Below are 4,500 nucleotides of genomic sequence, written 5' to 3'. Positions count from 1 at the left end.
CTTCATATTTTACATACAAATCCTATTTTCCTTTTGTCCTACTTTCTTCTTGTTTTTAATTTTATTACACTGTATATGTTCATGAAAGTCACTTAAAATTTTTCTGGAGCACAGTAGGTAACAAAATTCGGGGAATGTTTATTTAAATATGATCAATGCATATATAGTTCTTAAATTATATTCCTATCCAGGTAAAAAATTGTTTTTTCCTAAAGATAGTGACCCCTTGACCCTTTTTTTTTTCCATATGCATTTCTACATAACTGTAGAAATTCTGCATAACTGTAGTTGATATTTTACAAGGGCTGTAGGAAGTCTCCTAAGTGCCTATTACATTTTTCAAATAGTCAGACACATAATGAGTCAGAATAGGCTAAGTTATGGTAGAGTAACAAACACTTCCCTGAACTCAGTGTCATCACACAAGAGTATTTCTCACTCACTGTACATATTCATCATGGATTAGGGAGGAGAATATGTTCTTGGAATTTCTCAGGGACCCAGGCTGATGGAGGCTTTCTCTCTCTATATGCTTCAAGAGTTTATTGTAGCAGTGAAAGGGCAATGTGATTAATAATACATTGACTCTTAAAAGCCTATACCTGAATGTGTCAGCCACCATTCATACTGTTGACTCACGTCTGCATCATTTGGCTGTGCCTAATGTCATGCCCAGAAAGGGCAAGCTACCATATCATCTATTCAGCTTGCTCTCCCTTGTGTAGGCAGAACATATCCACCTCTCTCTCAGTGTGGGGCAAGAACCCTGGGTTCCTCTTTGCCAATGTATTTCCTAGAAAAAAATTCCCATATTTTTGTCATTTTTTAACTTAACTTTTGTAGCTTCTTAAAGCTGTGATGTAGGGGCTAAATATATTTATATATTAGAAAATGGCTTTATTCTGTCCTTATACTTGATTGTTAGTTTGGCTAGATATAAAATCCTGCGTTAAAACCATTTACTCTTAGAATTTTGAAGACATTGCTTTATTTCCTTTTAGTGTATGGTGTTAGATGAAAAGTTTGATTCTGTTCTGATTTCCCATATTCTCTGTGAGACACATTTCTGTTCCCCTTGTAAGCTTTTAGGATCACCTCTATTTCTGATGTTACAGATTTTCACAGTGCATCTCTCTGAAAATGCCTTTCATTTGGCACCTTTGTGGGTTCATTGAATCTAGACATTCAAGTCCTTCACTTTCAAGAATCTTTCTTATATTATTTCTTTGTCCTTTCTGCCCTGTCCCCTGTTACCTCTTTTTTTTTTTTAAGATTTTATTTATTTATTTGACAGACAGAGATCACAAGTAGGCAGAGAGGCAGGCAGAGAGAGAGGAGGAAGCAGGCTCCCTGCTGAGCAGAGAGCCCGATGCGGGACTCGATCCCAGGACCCTGGGATCATGACCTGAGCCGAAGGCAGAGGCTTTAACCCACTGAGCCACCCAGGTTTCCTCCCCTGTTATCTCTTTCTGCAATCCCTATCATTGGATATTGAACATTCTGAAATTATTTTCTGACTTTCTAAGCTTTCTTTGTCCATTTTTTGTGTCTTTGTCTTTTTCGTCTAATTCTCCGGAGAGACTTTTTTCTACTGCCGTTTAGTTTTGGTTTGGGTCTTTTGGGGGGGGCCTTCTACTTTTAGCTTTTATTTTTATTATTCTGTCACTAATTTTTCTTATATAATATCCTACCTATTTGCAAATATTATAGTGTGTGTGTGTGTGTGTGTGTGTGTGTGTGTGTGTGTGTGTGTTTAAAGATTTATTCATTTATTAGAGAGAGAGTGCAGGGGAGGAAAGAGTGGCAAAGGGAAGAGAGAGTCTTAAGCAGACTCCACACTGAGTGTGGGGCTTGACCTCATGACCCTGAGATCACGACCTGAGAGTTGAATGGTTTAACTAACTGCTCTACCTAGGCACCCACTCCCCCCCCCCACCCCTGCTTCCTGAAGTTGGATTTGTCTCTTCTGAATTGCCTAGCCCTTCCTCCCTTATTTTTGTGTTTCTTTGGATTTTTCTGTTTCATGTTGGAGAGTTTGATTAAATGATTGTTGATACTAAATTGGCTGCTTATATTCAAGAATAAGGTATAAAGAAGTAGACTGAAAACTTTTCAGCTTGTGTAGATAGAGCTTGGTGATTGGTGGGCTTCATTAGAATGCAAACTGGTGGCGGTTTGACCTTTTAGATGGGACATCCTCTCACGTCGTTATCTGAAGTTCTTTAGCATTACTCAGTCTTCTAGAGCAGAATTCTCCTGTCTGTTGCCTGGGTGCAGGGGAATATATGCATGGCTGCTGGTACTGTGAGAGAAAGGGATGTAGATTTTCCATTTATTTCCCTTGTGTTTCATGGGGCTTCTTTTTTTTTTTTTTAAGATTTTATTTATTTGGCAGAGATCACAAGTAGTTCAGAGAGGCAGGCGGAGGTGGGGAGGGGGCGGTGGGAGCAGACTCCCTGCTGAGCAGAGCACCTGGTGCGGGGCCTGAGATCATGACCTGAGCCAAAGACGGACGCTTAACCCACTGAACCACCCAGGCACCCCTCCATGGGGCTTCTTATTCCAGACCTTTATTTTGTCCAGCTGCCTGAATCTGCAAACTGTGCTTCAGTTCCTCCAGAGAATAAACCTCCAGTTTCCTGCAGTGGGTGAGGATGTGCTTTCCTGACACTGAAGGTTGAAAGGAGAGATCTAGCATTTCAAGTCCTCTGCCTAGCCCCATTCTCCATCGAACCTAGTAGCTGGATACGGAGTCTCATGAGAGTTCCCTGCCCCCCCCCCACCCCACAGAGAACTAATTTCTAATCTCTCTCTATGGGTATTTAAATTATAATCTCCTCCATCTTGCTAAATCAGTTATGTTGTTTTCTGTTTTCTTTCTCCTTGTAGAGTATTGCCATTGGTAGCTTTACTATGAACAATCTGTCAATTTTTTTGAAAGATTTATTTATTTATTTGAGAGAGAGAGTGAACAAGCAAGCAAGTGGAAAGACTGGGGAGTGGGGCAGAGAGAGAGCATCTCCAGCAAACTCCCCACTGAGCACAGAACCTGACACAGGACTTAACCCCAGGAACCTGAAATTATGGCTTGAGCCAAAATTGAGTCAGATGCTCAACTGACTGAACCACCCAGGCACCCCAAGTCTGCCAGTTTTAAGCAGAACTCTCTCTTTTTTTGTTTTTGTTTTGTTTTTTTTAGATAATTTTTCACATGTTTAATTTTTAGCTTGTATAATTTTATATTAAGATAATAAGATTTAGGGGCACCTGGGTAGCTCAATGGGTTAAGCCTCTGCCTTCAGCTCAGGTCATGACCTCAGGGTCCTGGGATTGAGCCCCGCATCAGGCTCTCTGCTCAACGGGGAGCCTGTTTCCCTCTCTCTCTCTCTGCCTGCCTCTCTGCCTACTTGTGATCTCTATCTGTCAAATAAATAAATAAAATCTTTTTTTAAAAAAAAAAAAAAGGAGGGCGCCTGGGTGGCTCAGTTGGTAAAGCGACTGCCTTCAGCTCAGGTCATGATCCCAGAGTCCTGGGATCAAGTCCCACATTGGGCTCCCAGCTCCAAGGGGAGTCTGCTTCTCCCTCTGACTTCCCCTATCATGCTCTCTCTCACTGTCTCTTTCTCAAATAAGTAAATAAAATCTTTAAAAAAAATTTTTTTTTTAAAGATAAGATTTAATTACCTCATCCGTTGCTGTTGAATATTTAGCTGGGCTCCAGTGTTTTGGATTTTTTTGTCATTTTATTTTTATTTTTTTTAAGATTTTATTTATTTGACAGAGGGAGAGATCACAAGTAGGCAGAGAGTCAGGCAGAGAGAGGAGGGGGAGGCAGGCTCCCTGCTGAGCAGAGAGCCCGAAGTGGGGCTCGATCCCAGGAACCTGAGATCATGACCTGAGCTGAAGGCAGAGGCTTAACCTACTGAGCCCCATATTTCATTTTAATTAAATATTTTTATAAGCAGCATTTCAAAATCATTTGCATTATCTTTCTGTATAGTTTTTTTTAACCAGAAGGGATTGTGCAACCCATTTGATCCTGCTCCCTCATTTTGCAGATGAGGAATTGGAAGTTATCCCTTGGTCGGACAGTCCATACATAGCACAGCCAGGACTTGCACCCAGACATTCCAGCCCAGAGTCTGCTCTTGATCATTGCACTCTTCTGCATCTCCATTGAGTTAAGCCTTAACTGGCTGAGTTACTGTCAGTTCAGAAAGTGTTTTTAAAATTGCAGTGCTTTAGGAATGCATGGGTGGCAGAGTCAGGTATGCGTCTGACTCTTGGTTTAGGCTCAAGTCATGATTTTCAGGGTTGTGAAATGGAGCCCAAGTTGGGCTCCATGCTCAGTGTGGTCTACCTGAGGTTCTCTCTCTCTTGCTCTCTTCCTCTCTGTCTGTCAAATAAATCTTTTAAAAAAAATTTAAAAAACAAAATTGCAATGCTTTAATAACTAGCAAGGTTGAAAATTTTTCCATATGACATTGTATTAAGTAATAC

At 40.8% G+C, this 4,500-nt stretch overlaps 1 protein-coding gene across 1 annotated transcript in view; it reads right to left on the bottom strand.

Annotated features, from left to right (window-relative positions):
• IFT74 (intraflagellar transport 74) overlaps positions 1-4,500 on the bottom strand; it is a gene marked incomplete at its 5' end in the record, with an annotated part of 51,550 nt that overhangs the window by 47,002 nt on the left and 48 nt on the right. The gene's annotated exons all lie outside the window — the stretch shown is intronic.

Source organism: Martes martes (genome assembly GCF_963455335.1).
Source record: "Martes martes genome assembly, chromosome: 12".
NCBI lineage: Eukaryota > Metazoa > Chordata > Mammalia > Carnivora > Mustelidae > Martes > Martes martes.
Note: the sequence above shows the minus strand (reverse complement) of the source record. Positions and strands in the feature narration are given on the sequence as shown.